We start from the raw sequence: 20,328 nt of genomic DNA on the forward strand, positions 1-20,328 counted from the left end.
GATTTTAGGGAGGTAGGGTGGAAGCTGAGAGCTAGAACAAACAGAGCAGTTATCCCGGGTTTTTTTTACCCATGCCACATGAGAGCGAGGCAAAGAACAGGGAGATATTTCAGCTGAACACATGTCTGCAGGGATGGTGCAGGAGGGAGGGCTTCAGGTACATGGACATTTGGGGCTCATTCTGGGGAAGATGGGACCTCTACAAACAGGACGGTCTCCACTTGAACCAGAGGGGCACTAATAACCTGGGTGGGAAATTTGCTTGTGCTATTCGGGTGGATTTAAACTAGCTCAGAAGGGGGATGGGAAACTGAGGTGTAGGAGGATGAGCGTAGCGAGGACATGGACAGGGTCTCACTGTCACAGGAGTGGGCTGGTAGACAGCAAGTTGGATTGAAGTGTGTCTACTTCAGTGCCAGGAGTATCCGGAATAAGGTAGGTGAGCTTGCAGCATGGATAGGTACCTGGGACTTCGATGTTGTGGCCATTTCGGAGACATGGATAGAGCAGGGTCAGGAATGGATGTTGCAGGTTCCAGGGTTTAGATCTTTCATTAAGATCATGGAAGGTGGTAAAAGAGGGGGAAGTGTGGCTTTGCTAGTCAAGGACAGTATTATGGTGTCTGAAAGAACTTCTGATGAGGACTCGTCTACTGAGGTGGTATGGGCTGAGGTCAGAAACAGGAGGCGAGAGGTAACACTGCTGTGAATTTTTTATAGGCCTCTGCAAAGTTCCAGGGATGTGAAGGAGAGGATTGGCAAAACTATTCTGGGCAGGAGTGAAAGGATCAGGGTGGTCATTATGGGAGACTTTAACTTCCCTAACATTGACTGGAAATGCTATAACTCTAGTACGTCAGATGGATGAGTTTTTGTCCAATGTGTGCAGGAGGGTTTCCTGACACAGTGTGTCGAAGGGCCGACAAGAGGGGAGGCCACACTGGATCTGGTACTTGGTAATGAAGCAGGCCAGGTGTTTGATTTAGTGGTAGGTGAGCACTTTGGAAAGAGTGACCATAATTCGGTTATGTTTAGTTTAGTGATGGAAAGGGATAGGAACATGCCACAGAGCAAGAGTTATAAATGGGGGAAGGGCAATTATAATGCAATTAGGCAAGACTTAGGAGGCATAGAATGGGGTAGCAAAATGCAGGCGATGAGGACAGTCGAAATGTGGAGCTGGTTTAAGGAACAGATATTGTGTGTCCTTGATAGGTATGTCCCTGTCAGGCAGGAAGGAAGTGATAAGGTAAGGGAATCGTGGTTTACTAAAGAAATTATATCTCCTGTTAAGCGGAAGAGGGAAGCTTATGTGACGATGAGACGAGATGGTTCAGATGAGGCGATGGAGAGTTACAATTAGCTAGGAAGGATTTAAAGAGAGAGTTAAGAAGAGCAAGGAGGGGACATGAGCAGACATTAGCAGGTAGAATAAAGGAGAACCCTAAAGCTTTCTATAGGTATGTGAGGAATAAGAGGATGACTAGGGTAGGAATAGGGCCAGTCAAAGACAGAAGTTTGAAGTTGTGTGTGGACCCTGTGGAGATCAGAGAAGTGCTAAATGATTATTTCTCATCTGTTTTCACTGAGGAACAGGAAAATATTGTAGAGGAGATGACTGAGTTACAGGCTACTAGAATTGAAAGGATTGAGGTTAGTAAGGAGGAAGTGTTATCAATTCTAGAAGGTGTGAAGAAAGATAAATCCCCTGGGCCAGATGGGATTTTTCTGAGAACTCTCTGGGAAGCTAGGGACGAGGTGGTGGAGCCTTTGGCCTTAATCTTTGAGTCCTCATTGTCTACAGGTTTAGTCCCAGAGGACTGGAGGATGGCAAATGTTGTGCCCTTGTTGAAGAAGGGCAGTAGGGATGACCCAGGTAGTTATAGACTTGTGAGCCTTACGTCTGTTGTAGGAAAAGTTTTGGAAAGGATTATAAGAGATAGGATTTATAATCATCTAGCAAGCAACAATTTGATCGGAGATAGTCGGCATGGATTCGTCAAGGGCAGGTCCTGTCTCACAAACCTCATTGAGTTTACTGAGAAGGTGACCAAGCATGTGGATGAGGGTAAGGCAGTTGACGTGGTGTACATGGACTTCAGTAAAGCCTTTGATAAGTTTGCACATGGTAGGCTATTGGAGAAAATGCAGAGGCACGGGATTGAGGGGGATTTAGCAGTTTGGATCAGAAACTAGCTTTCTGTAAGAAGGCAACGAGTGGTGGTTGATGGAAAATATTCAGCCTGGAGTCCGGTTACTAGTGGTGTGCCACAGTTTTGGGACCACTGCTGTTTGTCATTTTTATTAATGACTTGGACGCAGGCATAAGTGGATGGGTTAGTAAGTTTGCAGATGACGCTAAAGTCCGTGGCGTGGTGGACAGTGTGGAAGAATGTTGCAGGTTGCAGGGAGACTTGGATAAACTGCAGAATTGGGCTGAAATGTGGCAAATGGAGTTCAATGCGGATAAATGTGAGGTGATTCACTTTGGAAAGAATAATAGGAAGAGAGAATACTGGGTCACTGGTAAGATTCTTGGTAGTGTGGATGTGCAGAGTGGGATCTTGGTGTCCATGTACATAGATCCCTGAAAGTTGCTACCCAGGTTGATAGTGCTGTTAAAAAGGCTTATGGTGTGTTAAGTTTTATTGGTAGAGGGATTGAGTTCTGGAGCTGTGATGTCCTGCTGCAACTGTACAGAATGCTAGCGCGGCCTCATTTGGAATATTGCGTGCAGTTCTGGTCACCCCATTGCAGGAAGGATGTGGAAGCATTGGAAAAGGTGCAGAGGAGATTTACCAGGATGTTGCCTGGTCTGGAGCGCTGGCCCTGTGAAGAAAGACTTAGGGACTTGGGTCTGTTCTCATTGGAGAGAAGGAGGCTAAGAGGGGATCTAACAGAGACATACAAGATGATCAGAGGATTAGATAGGGTGGACAGTGAGAGTCTTTTTCCGAGGATGATGACTTCAGCTTGTACAAGGGGGCATAGCTACAAATTGAGGGGTGATAGATTTAAGACAGATGTCAGAGGCAGGTTCTTTACTCAGAGAGTGGTAAGGGTGTGGAATGCCCTGCCTGCCAGTATAGTTAACGCAGCCACATATGGGGCATTTAAACAGTCCGTGGATAAGCATATAAATGATAGTGGGATTGTGTAAGGGGAGGGGCTTAGATGAGTTCACAGATCGGCGCAACATCGAGGGCCGAAGGGCCTGTTCTGCGCAGTATTGTTCTATGTTCTATCTATTGGCTAAGGGAGGGAATTGTTACAGCCATTGTGGATGATAGGCAACGCTTAAAAAGATTATCCTTTTGTGGCCATATACATGACACATACTGGCCTTTGGTGAAAAATATCCAGGCCCAGTGGCTTGAACAGAAATCCTAAAGGAAACTGTATTCTCATTTATGTTTTCATGTTTAAATTCTGTTTCTTTTAAGAGTGGTCAATGTCACTGAGCACAGAAAATGGCCAAAGCTGATTGTATTTCCAGAAGCTTCTGAACCGCTTGAATTGTACAGATATTCCTGCTAAAAAGTTCACAAATGGTTTGGAGTTGAGCCTCCAGCTAGTTCTGAACAAAGGAAATCCTGAAAACCCATTATGTTAAAAAGGGGCTGATGCTTTTACAGTTATCACATTGGAATGAAGGAAACAGTGAAAGAGGAGATTAAGCAACACTGCTCGTTTACTGCCTGTCCAATTAACCCCCAATAAGGGCCATCAGCTTTGGAAGTGTCTGCCATTGATTTATGACTGATATCTGAGCTTCTTGAATTATGTAAGTATACAATTCTAGGATTCTAAGTCGGTTGCTGTTTGACAGCTAAACAGATGGCAGGATTCTAGGACGGAGTTGCCAGACTGCACTAGATCCTCCATCTCTGGCTCTAAGTTACTGGCTGGATAGAAGCTTACACTATGCCTGCAAGAAGTAGTGCTGGATCCAGCTCACTAAGGAAACTACTATTGGGCACTGACCCCCAGGAAGTTGTAACTTACGTAAAATAATTTTTGTATACTTCTGAGTTAACTAACATATATAACTTTTCTCTTGTCCTGTTTTAATTTTGTCAGTTCCTGTGTGTGTGTGGATGGAGTGACAAAACACTTCTCATTCATTTTGAATGTTTCATTAATGAACCCAACCTTTGTTTATTCTTTAAGGATTTTGCTGTTTGGCATACTTCCATAAGGGATGAGAATTAAAAGAGGAGTGTAAATTAACCAACATGTCACTGCTCTGGGCATGAGGGGGGGCAAAAGCAATCACAAGTTAAATTCATCTCTCATTCCCTTTCTCTGTGACAAAGGTTATTATGATGCCTCTTTTTGCCTGGTCTCTAACATCTTCAGGGGTTGATGGGGTTGACAGGCAGAGGTTGTGGTTTATTGTGTTGGACCTGATTGTGCTACCACTTGTAGAAGATAACAAGAAGCACGAGGTGGGAAAGATGCAGAATAATTTACTCAGGGCAACATGTTTGCCATTGTGCACATTCTGGAAGAGCAGAGCACAATGTTGGTTACTGAGCTGCTGTCTCTTTCCTGGCCAGTTTATCCCTCTTCCCCCCCAAGCTATGGGCTAGTTCCTCCTGTAATGAATGAAAGAGTAGGATTGTGAGAGATGGAAATGGGTACATGAACACTTTGTGAGTATTTGTGACTGTGTAAAATGCCTGCCTTTGACACAGCTGCCATAGGTGAGTAGTAAGTGCAGTGGTTGAGAAGGATTAGTTTGAGAGCATGTGGTGGGTTTGAATTTTTGAGTGCACAACATTCATTTGATGTTGCAGCTTGCAGATTGAGCCTGTGAGATGCTTGTGTAATGCCAGAGTTAGGCTGTGTGAAATCCCAGTGAGTATGAGCTGGCAGAGAGGAGATACTGCTGTATGCCCTTGTGGGAGCACAGAAGATCGTTGATTTTCTTGCTGCACTGCTTGCTATTCCTTTTGTGTGGGCAGTGGCACTGATCTGCTCTGCGATCTGTTCCCAAGCCAGAAGTATCAGATGGGATAGCCTTCTGGTGCCATTCGCCTTGAGAACTGGATGCACCTTTTCTCAGTGACTCCACACAACAGCATCAGTAATCTTGGGAATCAGCATGGACTTCTTAGAAGGTATTCCTGGGATCCTGGGGACCAAGAGTGATTTGTCATGTAATTCATGCAACATCCTGCTCGCATAGTTTATGAGCTGAGAAGTATATGATCACTTAAGATGTCTTGTTCAGGGCATTGGGGGATATAATGCTGCCGAAGATGATAGCCAACATACTTTAAAATTGAAAGTCTTGGCCAATCTGCTTATGTCCCTGTGCAGCTTTTTTGCTTTTGCCTCATAGCTTACTTCCCTTTTAAGCTTTTTATTGTCACCAAACCCGAATTCATTACCGGGTGACCCTTCATCAAAGACATTGGTACAACTTGTAAACTTCTGAAGCCCAAGCACTGATTTTGCAGTAACCCACTAGCTGTAAATTCTCACCCTAAAAGTAATTTAGTGTAATAGAATGGTGTCAGAACAAAAGAAAGCCAGTCTGCCCGTTATATCCATGCGAGCACTCTGCAAAAGCAACTCAGCAAGTGCAACTCTCTTGCCCCTGTCCTATTGCCTGTGAGTTTACCCTTTTCAGCTGCTAATCCAATTCCCTTTTGAAAGCTATGATTGAATCTGCCTCCACCATGCTCTCAGGCAATGCATTACGCATTTACATGTTACATGTGTTACACTTGCTGCATAAACCACTTTCATCAATCTTCCTACCTAAAGTGAACACTTCGCATTTCTCTATAATAATAAAATGTGAGGCTGGATGAACACAGCAGGCCAAGCAGCATCTCAGGAGCACAAAAGCTGACGTTTCGGGCCTAGACCCTTCATCAGAGGGGGGGATGGGGAGAGGGAACTGGAATAAATAGGGAGAGAGGGGGAGGCGGACCGAAGATGGAGAGTAAAGAAGATAGGTGGAGAGAGTGTAGGTGCGGAGGTAGGGAGGGGATAGGTCAGTCCAGGGAAGATGGACAGGTCAAGGAGGTGGGATGAGGTTAGTAGGTAGCTGGGGGTGCGGCTTGGGGTGGGAGGAAGGGATGGGTGAGAGGAAGAACCGGTTAGGGAGGCAGAGACAGGTTGGACTGGTTTTGGGATGCAGTGGGTGGGGGGGAAGAGCTGGGCTGGTTGTGTGGTGCAGTGGGGGGAGGGGACGAACTGGGCTGGTTTAGGGATGCAGTAGGGGGAAGGGGAGATTTTGAAACTGGTGAAGTCCACATTGATACCATATGGCTGCAGCGTTCCCAGGCGGAATATGAGTTGCTGTTCCTGCAACCTTCGGGTGGCATCATTGTGGCAGTGCAGGAGGCCCATGATGGACATGTCATCAAGAGAATGGGAGGGGGAGTGGAAATGGTTTGCGACTGGGAGGTGCTGTTGTTTTTTGCGAACTGAGCGGAGGTGTTCTGCAAAGCGGTCCCCAAGCCTCCGCTTGGTTTCCCCAATGTGGAGGAAGCCGCACCGGGTACAGTGGATGCAGTATACCACATTGGCAGATGTGCAGGTGAACCTCTGCTTAATGTGGAATGTCATCTTGGGGCCTGGGATGGGGGTGAGGGAGGAGGTGTGGGGACAAGTGTAGCATTTCTTGCGGTTGCAGGGGAAGGTGCCGGGTGTGGTGGGGTTGGAGGGCAGTGTGGAGCGCACAAGGGAGTCACGGAGAGAGTGGTCTCTCCGGAAAGCAGACAGGGGAGGGGATGGAAAAATGTCTTGGGTGGTGGGGTCGGATTGTAAATGGCGGAAGTGTCGGAGGATAATGCGTTGTATCCGGAGGTTGGTAGGGTGGTGTGTGAGAACGAGGGGGATCCTCTTGGGGCGGTTGTGGCGGGGGCGGGGTGTGAGGGATGTGTCGCGGGAAATGCGGGAGACGCGGTCAAGGGCGTTCTCGATCACTGTGGGGGGAAAGTTGCGGTCCTTAAAGAACTTGGACATCTGGGATGTGCGGGAGTGGAATGTCTTATCGTGGGAGCAGATGTGGCGGAGGCGGAGGAATTGGGAATAGGGGATGGAATTTTTGCAGGAGGGTGGGTGGGAGGAGGTGTATTAGGAGGCCCCAAGATGACATTCCACATTAAGCAGAGGTTCACCTGCACATCTGCCAATGTGGTATACTGCATCCACTGTACCCGGTGCGGCTCCCTCTACATTGGGGAAACCAAGCGGAGGCTTGGGGACCGCTTTGCAGAACACCTCCGCTCAGTTCGCAACAAACAACTGCACCTCCCAGTCGCAAACCATTTCCACTCCCCCTCCCATTCTCTTGATGACATGTCCATCATGGGCCTCCTGCACTGCCACAATGATGCCACCCGAAGGTTGCAGGAACAGCAACTCATATTCCGCCTGGAAACCCTGCAGCCATATGGTATCAATGTGGACTTCACCAGTTTCAAAATCTCCCCTTCCCCTACTGCATCCCTAAACCAGCCCAGTTCGTCCCCTCCCCCCACTGCACCACACAACCAGCCCAGCTCTTCCTCCCCCACCCACTGCATCCCAAAACCAGTCCAACCTGTCTCTGCCTCCCTAACCAGTTCTTCCTCTCACCCATCCCTTCCTCCCACCCCAAGCCGCACCCCCAGCTACCTACTAACCTCATCCCACCTCCTTGACCTGTCCGTCTTCCCTGGACTGACCTATCCCCTCCCTACCTCCCCACCTACACTCTCTCCACCTATCTTCTTTACTCTCCATCTTCGGTCCGCCTCCCCTCTCTCCCTATTTATTCCAGTTCCCTCTCCCCATCCCCCTCTCTGATGAAGGGTCTAGGCCCGAAACGTCAGCTTTTGTGCTCCTGAGATGCTGCTTGGCCTGCTGTGTTCATCCAGCCTCACATTTTATTATCTTGGAATTCTCCAGCATCTGCAGTTCCCATTATCTCTGATACTTCGCATTTCTCTGTTGTATTTCACCAACCACGTGTATTCTTGTTGTTTTCTGTCAGTTAATCTACCCTGAACTCCTAATCCTACCAGCTCTAGTTTTGTGTAATCGCCTGTTGTGTGGCCCCTGATTAGATGTTTCTAGAAATTCTAAATGCACCACATCCATTTCCCCTTATTTGTTTCTTAAAACCTGAAAAAAAACTTCTAACAGATTTGACAAATCCAAATTGCCTTTCCTAAATCCATGTTAATTCTACCCAATCTTGTTGTGATTTTCAATGCATTTTCTTACCACATCCCTAGAAAGAACTGTAGCATTTTCCCCACCAATGAATATGAGGCTATCTGGCCTGCAGTTTCCCTGTTTCATTCTCCATCTTCTTGAATAGCAAGGTTTCAGCTACTAGCTCTCAATCTGTTAGCACAAGTGTCACATTAAGGAAAGCCTGGCAGATTAAAACCATTATGTCTACTATTCCTTTTAAGATCCTCGGTTTAGACTTGCAGGTCCAGGGGATTTGCTGCTAATTTGCTCAAAACTCGCTGCTAATATTCGTTCTTCATCTGGCTTGATCTATCTTGGCACTTAGATGAGAAATAATTGTGTTGGTGATCTGTTTAATGAGTTTAGTTGGAATATTGACCTTTACTGGAACCATAGGACGATGAAGGAGGCCCCTTAATTGCTGCACTTCCTGACTGCTGCCATTAGCTATTCATATTCTACAGTTACTCCAAGTAAAGGTTAGCTCAAAGAATAGAAACTAAAGTAACCATGAACTCGATCTGTTTTGTTTCAAGCAAACATATCTAATTTAGACATTCCAAGTGGATATAAACTTTATTGTGCACTGGTTGGTCAATGTTCCGTGACACAGATTCTGTCTATTCAGATCCATTTGTAAACACACAATCCTAAAACAATGACTGACCACATATATCAGCAATTTCCCCTTTGTAGCATCCATTTATAAAGCACAATTTTGAAATTGACTGATTTTCTCTGATGTTCAGACAGATTACGTAAGGTAATGAGCAATAATAATGTCCAAGGTACCTGAATACTGACATTCTCTTTTGAAATGTCTGATACAAAATTAATGAACATATTAATTGCAAGTGAAGTGAATGAATCAAAATAGAATGATATTGTGTGTTTTTATACCTTCCTTAATTCTGAACATATTATCCTGTCACAAATGAAAGTAATGATACTTGCCGAAAAGTTCAAGTTTATTCTTGCAGTGTGTTTGATGGGTCTTGGAAATTGGACTTCAGGAGCAAAAACAAAGTTGCTGGAAAAGCTCTGCAGGTCTGGCAGTATCTGTGAAGGAAAAAACAGAGTTAATGTTTCGAGTCCGGTGACTCTTCCTCAGTTCTGGGAGCCGCAATCCACTCACTTAAAATGGATTCATTCAGATCTGAAATACTTTCTTGCCACTAACTTTGTACTTTCCTTTTGTGAACACAGAGTATCTTTGAATTATTAAGAGTATATTGAACAGACTAATCTAATGTTAGATGCAAACAGTTGCACAGCATCCATGAAATCAAACTAGTTGACATGAACTAATCAGACCAGTCAGCACAAAATATTAAGGGAAAGTTTTTTTTGTGAAATGTAGTAATTTACTGTTAGGTAAAGAAAATGCAATTGATCAGACATATTGAAATACTGAATATTGTTTAATAAGGCATTTTTCAAGAGGTGTTGCTTTTAAAAAATGTGATGTGGAAATTGAACAGCAAAATAGGAAATTTCAAAATGGCACCCACTTAACAGTGGGCAGCTTCACAACAAAACTAATTTAAGAAAGAGAAGTGCGAGACTATACACTGAGAGGAAGTAAAATGTTGGGTATACTCTGACAGGGTTATCAGCAGGACATGAATACCAAGCTCCAGGAGATTGGAATACATTGAGATTGATGTTTGTGAGTGCTACATTAACCAAATTCATCTGACGGCCTTGCAATTAACCTCAATACCCTTGGACTAGAGAAATGTGAAGTCTGCTTGGGTCTGTGCTCCTGTTAATGTTTCCTGTTGGGAGATCGCAAGGGCTGGATTAGATATTCCTTGTTGAGATGCTTTTTTATGTTGCTTTCTGTTTTCACTGGTCTGCCAGGAATGTTCAGATTCACAGAACAGATGGGCACTTAAAGAATTTTCACAGACTACGATAGTAAACAAGATCCTGATCCCCTGCAATTTTTGGTTAATTCAAGTAAGGAATGGGCATAAAAGGCTTTAGTGTAGATTTTAGTATAGATGATTAAAGATTCAACAACTAATCTTCCAAAATAATCCTGTAATTATTTCAAGCACGCCAGGTCCATGGGAGAGATGCTGATGAAAATACCACCATGAATTGTATCCTATTTTAGGAAGAGAAAGTAGAGGTGTTTTTACAGTGTATGCCTTTATTTGTTGTTACATCCCTGTCAGGGGCTATTAATATTTGAAGAAGAAATCCCAACACCCAGTAATTAAGTAACAGATCTTTGCCAAAAAAATACCAGGGCAGAACCTTATAGGGATCTGGGTGACATATGCTATGGTAAAATTTGTGACGAAATCAGGTGACAGGTCTATTATTTATTCTAATTCTCTTGCCTGAAATCCACCCACCCCTCAAGGAAAGAGGTCCATTCGTTTTGTGCTTATTGACCCTTCAATTTTCTTTTAAAAACCTTGTGACTGTAGACCCCTTCAATTCCCTTTCCTGTCTTTAGAGAAATGGAGACTGTTTTTTCTCAGCCTGTTCTCATAGCTTCTGCACAACTTTTATCGTGTTGCCATTCATTGCGAACTTCTTTCTGCTACAGTGTTTTTTGAGGACCACTGTAGATCTCTTCCACTAACTGCAAGCTGGAGCAAACCTTAGAGGTACCCTTCCATTACAAAACCCAACTTGAACAGCTTCTATAAGCAGTCACATACAGATTAGTTAGATAAATGAAACTTGTAACCAAGGCCCCACCCTGAATCACTATCCCAACGACAGTATGCTTTGTGATGTCTGAAACAAATGTGAATTGATTTTCTTATTTTCAACAGAAGTCTTTCTGTAAGAATTCTGTAACCTATATGAATAATTTACATTTCTAATGGACTTAATTGCCCTGATCCCAGACTTTCTGACTCCATTACAAGCATAGCAATGGATCTTTGACTTTTAAGGATTTATCACTACCCACTCTGATGATGTAAGACAAACTCAAAGTACCTTTTTATATATAACTCCAAATTTGTTTGAATAGCATGTAACTTAGACCTGTTTATGAGCTTCTGAATCATAACTTTATGATTTACTTTATAATTTTAAATTAAGTTTTAATTTCTAAAACTGAAATTTCTAAAACTTATATTTTAAAACATATATGAATTATGAAGTAGATGTCCACATGTTGTTTATACCAATGTTATCAATATAGCTTTTATGTTGTAGGAATAGCATTAGTAGAATAGTGAGTTTCGTAAAACATTTATCTGCATTTCACAATTATCTTTGGGCCTGGTGATGTGGTACTTTGGAAAAGAAAATTCAGAGTCCATATTCAGGAAGGGTGCAGACGTCATCCCTGTGTTTCTTTACTTTTCTTTCATGGGCTGCATTAATTGCTCATCCCTAATTGTCCTGGAGAAAGGGGTGTTGAATTGAGTGACTTGTTATATCATTTCAGAGTCAACCACATTACTCAGGGTCAGGAACCATATATAGGCTAGATTGGGTAAGGATGGCCTATTTTCTTCTGTTGAGAATATTACTGAGGAGGATGGGTGTTTATGACAATGGGTGCTAATGTCATGGTGTCACCATTGAAAATGGTTTACAATTGCAGATTTTGTTAATTAAATTTAAATTCCATCTGCTGCAACAGTGATACTTAATCCTGTTTTCCCATTGCATTAGCTGGGACCTTCTAATTTAGTAGTCCAGTGACATTACCGTTATGCTTTCAGTTTTACTCGTATCCATTGACCTGTTAGAATAGCCTATATAGAAAAAGTAATTAATTAAGGGCGACAGGGCAGTAGGGTGGCTCAGTGGTTAGGAATGCTGCTTCTAAGCACCAGGGACATGGGTTTGCTTCCAACCTTGGGTGACTGTCTGTGTGAAGTTTGCACATTCTCCCTGTATCTGTGTGGGTTTCATCCAGGTGCTCCAGTTTGCTTCCACAGTCCATGATGTGCAGGTTAGATGGATTGGTTGTGCTTAACAACAAAATAGTCCATTGTGTTCAGGGATGTGTAAACTGGCCAGGTTAACCATAGTAAGTCCAGGGATATGTTGGGAGTGCTGGGTCAGGTGGAATACTCTTTGGAGGGTAGGTGAGGACTTGATGGGCTGAATGACCTCCTGTATTGTAGGGGCTCTATAATTCTGTGAAGCAGTAGCAGCTCAAGTAATCTAAAATCTGACAGCTAATGTGCAATTAAGAAGTGTAGATCTTGACTAAACTCAATTTCTTTGTGAAGGCAGTACCAACATTGATGAAGAGAAGTCTTCTGAAATGGTGTGCTTAAAATTCCAAAATGTTTTGAAATTTGTGTGAAATACTCCTTCACAAGGCTGAGTGACTTTTTGAGGGAAAATGTAGAGAATGAGAGTGAAGGCAAGGCAAAAGAAAATGATGAGGAGACTTGGATTAAGATGGAAAAATTTTGAGCAGGATGCACCAGGTGTGTCCTGTGATTTTTCCTATTGTTGTATAATGGACTGACCAAGTTTGAAGTTCTATAAGAACCTGGACTCAGTTCAAAATTCCTAAAAATTTGCTCCAATGCCAAAGTAGAGAAACTAAGGAATTTGAAAAGGCAGTTAAAATCTTAATAGTGTACCGACCAGAGTTGATACTTTAGTAGATAAGTGGTTAAATTAATTTGATTGCAGGCAGGTGAACTACGTTGTAATATTGAAAGTAAAATATTTAGACTTGAACTTTGCAGATAGAATAAGCCTTCCTAGGGACGAAGGAAAATGTGGCGAACCTGAGAGCTGCTTGAGGACGTTATCTTTCTCAAATTCAAATAGTGAAATGCAGCTTTATTGTCAAATATATTGAGTCAAAATCTTCAGAAATTGTCATGCAGCTGTACAGCATTTTGATTGAGCCACATGTTTGCATATGGCCCTGGTCAATGGTATCCAGGATTCTTTGTGGCCCTGAAGATTAACAATGCTGTTCCCTGGTCCAGGAAGAATTACATGTTAAGAGTAGGACTTCTTTACAGTCCATTTTGTTGCTGATTTTAAAAGCCTTACGATTTTTTTATGAAGTGCTTTCCTGTTTTGATTTTCAGCATCAATGCCTGACAGAAAGTCAAGCTAGTAGAAAATTAGAGACACAAAACTAAATCCCAAGAAAGCTATTGTAAGACTAATAGGGTGCAGTTTCACTAAATGACAAAGTGGAATTGTTTATACATTTTACACACTCTACAGTCAGAACTGGTGATATAAGTCTTGGCAATTACATGCCTTGTATTAGAAAGGATTGTCAAGCTGTTTAGGGAGTAAAGTACATGTCACTTGGTAAATGGACATATTAATGTAACACACCACTATCCTGAGGCACAGTTTTGTAATAAATGTGATTTAAATGTGAATCAGTGGATGTTTACAGTTTATTTTTTGATACGTTCTGTATGAGTACTGCAGCATGAACATCTATGTAGAATCCTTTTTGTTAGTAGCATCTCTGTAGTCATTACCGGTGTGCGGTCTGACTTTGGCAAAGGTACGTACATGAATTTCTAGACTGTTAACTTGGCATAGAGTAAACAGTGGAAAATTTCACCACGGAAGAGGGGATGATGGGAGGAGGCAGTGATAATGTTGATTTCCTCAAATTCACAAGGAATTTTATTTTCACTGTTCCATTACCCAAAAGAATTGCATTCCTGAAACTTGATATAAAAATTAATTTCAAAGACCACTAGCTGTGAGGACTGAATTTTGATACATCAATACCGTTAAGCTTCATGGGAACTGTGATACACAATATGTTGAATGTAAACAAGTTAATCTTGAGGTTGCATGTGTATTGTGGTTTTAATATAAAGCTGAAATTTTATTCATGAAATTTTATTCATTTGGGGCACGGCCAGAAAATTATTTTTAGTGTGCTTATTCCATTGGTGTAGGTGATGGCTCAGGTTTAAGATCTGTTAGACAGATGATCGCATTGGTATTGTTCAAAAAATATCAAAGGTGTGAACAGTTAACATCATCTAAACTTTTAAAGAGAAAGAAGCAACTCACAATTTAAATGTTATAATCTCAATGTCACAAACAGCTTCCCATCCAAAGAATTATTTTCCAAAGTGCAGGTATTGTTAAGCTGATAAATGCAGCTGGTAGTTTGCACACAGTTAGTTTGCTGCACATAGTAAGTTATATGAATAATAGATTGATCAGTTTCCTTAGTGTTTGAGGCAATAATGTTGATTAAGATACCAAGAGGATTGCCCCTTCTGTACAATGATAAGAACCACCAAAGCGGAGAATTAGTGCTTTTATTTCATTAAAAGACAGCACATCTTACAATGTAATGCACCGTCAAAACTGTAGTTAAATGACAACCTTGCTTGTAATCAGTAAACTGTAATGCTACTTGTTTTTTTTTAATTTTGAGTGCTACTTCTATGAAATATTTATGGGCCTGTAATGGATGGTATATATCCAGCAGAATCAACTGAAATGCGTCATTGTTGTAAGTGACACTGCACTATTTTTTAAGTTAAATGATTCACTGTGGCTCACTGAAGTGTTCAATTCAGGCAGGTGGTTGAAGAACATTATAAAATTCCATGTACCATCTGCTCGTAGATCATTTAATGAACCAGAAGTTGGAAAAGTACTGACAGGAAAGATAGGTTTTCTGGCTGTACTATCAAATTATCGGTGCAAAACTAGTTTGATTAATGGCACCTACTACCTAACCAAACTCCTTATTAATAATGCAGAAGCCAAAATACTGCTGGAAATATGAAGTATAAAGAGAAAATGCTAGAAATACTCTGTAGGCCACGCAACATCTTCAGAGATTTCTTTCCCCAGATACTGCCTGACCTACTGAATGTTTCCAGCAATTTTTGTTTGAATATTAGTATTGTTCTTGTGGTTACCTTTCACTTTCAAAGATTTCCTGATACAGGTTCAATTTGTGTTGAAATTGACAACAAAATACAGTTTTCCTTTGTGTCAGCCTTCCAAAACAAAAACAGAAATTGTTGGAGAAACTCAGCGGTTCTGGCAACATCTGTAGAGAAAAATCACAGTTTAAAATTTTGGATCCCATGATCCTTTTTCAAAACTGATTGAAGCTAGGAAATGGTTGATATATATGCTTAAAGAGTGGGTGGGTGGTGGAAATGGAGCCCACAGAAAGAACAACAATTGGACAGACAAAGGAATGGGTAAAGGTCAGCCTGGAATTGTCAGTAGCCACTCTTAGGGCCCATTATGGTTGACAATGGGATGGTTATGGGTTAGGGTTAACTATTGCAATCCACGTGATTACAAGGCCTGGTATGTGGGGATTGGGGTACGGACACGGGGGAAGGTGCTCAGGCCCTAAAATTATTGAACTTAGTATCTAGTCCAGAAGATTGCAGGGTTCCAAGCGGAAAATCAGGTGGTGTTCTTCCAGCTTGTGATGCGTTTTACAGGAGCACTGCAGCAAGCCTGAGGTGGAGTTGTTCACCAGTGAACATGGAAATGTGTTGAAATGGCAGGCAGCGGGAAGCTCAGGGTTATTTTTGCAGCCAAAGCATGGATGTTCTGCAGAGTAGTTGCCCAGTATGCACTTTTTCTCCCCAGTATAAGAAGAACACTGTCTAAACTAAGCAACTCATTATAATAACGCTCGGAAAGGATACAGAAAACATTGGAAAACAGAAAGCATGCAGCCAATTTTATAAAAAAGCTCTTTGAAAGTTTCTCTTGATAATCAAGAGAACATAAGTTCCAGAAGACATTAATTACTTATGCTAAACAACTCACCCCATCCCCTCCTACAAATTCCCAATTTGTTTAGGGCTAAAGAAAGAAAAGGACCAGTAATCCTATCAGTGTATCATCTTCATCCCAATCCCAAATGTAACTTCCGCTTCACTTCTTCAAATAATTCTACTTGTGGGAGTTCTAAACAAGAGATGTTGGCCAGGGTGTGTTAAAGTAAAAGGCAACCAGAAGCTCAGGGTTATTTTTGCAGACTGTTGTCCAAAGTGGTTGTCTAGTCTGTATTTTATTCCCCAGTGTAGAGGAGACCACATTGCGAGCATTGGATAAAGCTTACTAAATTGAGTGAAGTGCAGGAAATTATTACTTTACTTAGAAGATGTGTTAGGGACCTTTGTTGGTGAGGAGGGAGGATATAAATAAGAGGTGTTGCACCTTCTGCGATCACAGGGGAAGGTGCTGTGGAGGTGTGCAAAGCTCAGCACAAGCTATAAGAACAGCATACATTTTTCCTCTTGGGAACCCTGTGGCCTTTCAGATTCAATATCAAATTCAATCATTTTAGGGCCTGAACACCTTCTCCCATGTCCCTACCCAACGCCCACTCACCAGGCCTTGTCACCACATGGGCTGCAAACACAACCATCCAATTGTCAGCTTCTAATGGTCCCCATTAGCAGCTATTGATTCTCCCACACTGCTGTTCTCTCTGCAGGGCTGTATCTCCGCCTATTGTTTATTCCTTCCCCTTTCCCTCAGTCCATCTTCAGCATATATTACCAAGCTTTTCCTAGCTACAATCAGTTCTGAAGAAGAGCCACTCAACCTGAAACAATAACTTGACTTTCTCTCCACAGATGCTGAGTTTCTTAAGCAATTTCTGTTTTTATTTTGGTTTTCCAGCATCCGCAGGTTTTTTTTTGTGGCAACCTTCCATCTTGTTAAGACGGTTGTGCCATGTTAGCCAGCTCTGTGTTATCATTTGCTGTGACTCAGGAAGCTATCACTGGCATGGCAGCCTTTGCTACATTTGTTGCACAGGAAGGCAGCAGGCTGTGATAATCAAGTATACACAAGCTTCCCACAAATAAAATTTGATCCTTTGTGTAAAATATATTTGGGGTGGTGAATCATGGAGATGATCGTAAATCTCTCACCACTAGGCCATCAATAAGAATTGGTATGGAAAGCTGCCATGCACTCCTCATGTCTTCCAGCAAACAGAAAAACGCCACAGTAACAGAGACAACACAGCTTCGGCTAAACTCCCTAATCCTCCCTTAGTCTTAAGAGATGGGAAACTTTCATCTTAATTTCTCTGCGGGATTCAAATCCAGGTTGAAGACTATAATTTTGATATCAGTAACACTACCTAGTTGTGGATCATTTTGACTTTATGCAATGGTTAATAATAGTGACAGCCAACCCACAAACAGTTTTACATCTCTCCCAATATTCCTTTCTATTAATTGGACTCAGGATATCGCAGAAAGTTGGTTGTGCGGTTCTCTTGAAGGTAATAAAGTATCCCAATGTGCACCTCTGAAGAGAAGAAACAACGTTTTGCTGAGTGTGATACTTTGTATTTGCTTTTAAATAACTGGACGGATACCTAATTTAAATTTGTAACTTTGACGTCATCTAAGTCTGCTGTGTTCAGTTCTCCACTTGCATCTTAAAATGCTGTGTTGATGTCAAATGTGGGAGTTGTTTGAGCAGCTCAATTAATTTTAGTGCAAATTTATGATTTTTCGATGGACACAGAGGCTGATTTGAGATACTTCATCCTCGGAATGAAAATACCAGAAGATTGTAAGCACAAATATATCCATTAAATTGAGATCTTTTAACAGATCAAAAAAAGAAAGACTTGCTTTTATGTTGCATTTTTCATGATGATTGTATATCTCAAAGCACTTTACAGCCAAGTATTTGCAGTGTATTCACTGTAAGAATGCAGCATCTGGGGTTTGGATGTTTCACCGTCTGTAAATTAAACAAAGCAGTTATGTGTTTTTAGAGAATGGACTTGCATTTTTATTTACTCACGAAGGTTGGTAAACAGTGGAAAACAAACCTCTGTTGTTTTTGTTTAAGAACGAGTGGTGTGTTGTTCTGAATTAAGAATGTAAATATAAATGCTATTTTGGAAAGTATTAGAAAAAGGGCTGTAGTTGATGAGTTTAAATAAGGTGTTAAATCTGTATTCGAGTGTAGAATTGTGTTTTCAACAGTTTAAACAATGCTGTACCTCCTAAGCGTAAATATTTCAGTTGCTCTTATTACTTCAGCAATAGCTTAAAAATTGTGATGTGATTCATGTGCCTTCAAAGTTTTAAAAAGACACTAACTGTATCACATAGCAAATCATTTAGATTGATCTTCTTAAGCATTGGCAGGATACTATTAGTCAAATAATGACCAACATGAAAAATGTGATATAACCTTGCTTTATTGCCAAAATCTCCACAGTAATAAGATTGAGCATTTTACGCAGTCTTGCCAAATGACTCTGTTGATTCAGCAAAAGGACTGCTTATAACTTTTACCCGTATTTATTTATTCTGATGTTTTGAAGTGTATATTCTTTGCACTTTCCCTCAAATACCATTTAAAAAAATGTACTTCCTGTCAGGAAGGAAAGATGAGATTCAGTCAGTGTCACATTCTGATCAACTGCACTGAGGAGGGTCTGAACACGATTCTTCATGCTATAGATATCTGACCAGTGCTGAAGCATTCATCAAAGTCTTAATACAAAACAAAACTATGCTGATTTAAAGAATTAATAAAGTTTTTTTTCTGTTTTTTTTCCTGACGTTTTTGTCTATTTTGAATAATTTTTGGTTCTAAATGTTTATGAAGCTAGGGACAAACTTGAAATTTCTTGATAAGCATCATTACAATCAGTGTTATTGAATTTGGCCTGAATATCAGCTGAAAAGATAGGAAAGTCCCACAGAGTGCTAAATGAATGCTGAAGCCATCATCCGGTTTATGCTGAAATTGGAGACTTTTACGTAACCTATTGTGTCCAACAACCGAAACAAGAACAGTTAACTAGCTTCTTATGGGACCTGTCAAAATATGGACTAAATGTTTTACATAAAGCAGTGATCTACATCCTCCGATCTCTAATATTGTAAATTGCTCTAATCCTTCATGGAACTCCATGTTTGATTCCTAAATTCAGGTTTCTGCTTCTACCACATTACGGAAGTAACTCTTACTAAAGTGACATCTTGTGAGACTGTAACAAAAATAAACATTTCCTCCTCATCCTTCTCAACCTATCTACAGCCATTCACCGCACTATCTTCTCTCACAGAGCTGTCTGTGGGGTACTTTCTTCCAGAGGGTGGTGAATCTGGGGAATTCTTTACTGTCAAAGCTGTTGTGGCGGGTTCATTTGGGTGACACAGTGACTCAGTAGTTAGCACTGCTGCGTCAGTGCCCCTGATACCCACACTTAATTCCACCCTCGGGCAACTTTATGTGTGAAGTTTTCATATTCTCTCTGTGTCTGCATGGGTTTCCTCCGGGTGCTCCAGTTTCATCCTGCAGTCCAAAGATTGCAGGTTAGGTGGATTAACCAAGGGAAATGGAAAGTTACAGGGATGGGGTAGGGGGTTGAGTCTGGGTTGAATGATCTTTGGAGATTCAGTGTAAGCTCAATGGACCGAATGGCCTCCATCCACAGTGTAGGGATCCTATGATTCTCTGATTCTGTATTTAATGCTGAGGTAAACAGATGTCAAATCATGAAGGGAATCAGGGTTATGGTGATAAAGTAAAAACGTGAAGTTGAGGATTATCCAATCAGCCATGATCTTGTTGAATGACCGAGTGGACTGAATGGCCTACTTCTGCTCCTGTATTTTTATGGGATAATATATTGTACACACCTGGTTCCAATCCTAGCTATCTAATCATAGCCAGAGAATTACCTACAATGACCGTCATCTTACGCCTGCCCGTGGTTATCTCTGGTGTTCACCAAGGATCTAATCTGGGCCTCTTTTACTTCTCATCTATTTTCATTGACATCATTGAAACACTCAGTACTTGTTTTCATATACTGGTGGTTCTGCTATAATACGTGAATTGGCTGTAATAGGATTGATGAATAGTGGATAATGTTTGGATAACACAAACTTTCTGCTATAACAAAGTGTGGAGCTGGATGAACACAGCAGGCCTTCAAGGGTCTAGGCCCGAAACGTCAGCTTTTGTGCTCCTGAGATGCTGCTTGGCCTGCTGTGTTCATCCAGCTTCACACTTTATTATCTTGGATTCTCCAGCATCTGCCGTTCCCATTATCTCTGATCACAAATTTTCTGCTGTACAGATATAGCGATTTCTCTATAAAAGTGATTTTCTATAGCGCAAGGTCACACAAAATTGCAACTATCGTGTTATAAGA

General features: G+C 41.6%; 1 protein-coding gene across 5 annotated transcripts in view; it reads left to right on the top strand.

Annotated features, from left to right (window-relative positions):
• Positions 1–20,328, top strand: part of lhpp (phospholysine phosphohistidine inorganic pyrophosphate phosphatase) — a 160,499-nt gene that overhangs the window by 102,764 nt on the left and 37,407 nt on the right. The window lies entirely within an intron of this gene.

The sequence above is a fragment of the Stegostoma tigrinum genome, chromosome 20 (assembly GCF_030684315.1).
Source record: "Stegostoma tigrinum isolate sSteTig4 chromosome 20, sSteTig4.hap1, whole genome shotgun sequence".
NCBI lineage: Eukaryota > Metazoa > Chordata > Chondrichthyes > Orectolobiformes > Stegostomatidae > Stegostoma > Stegostoma tigrinum.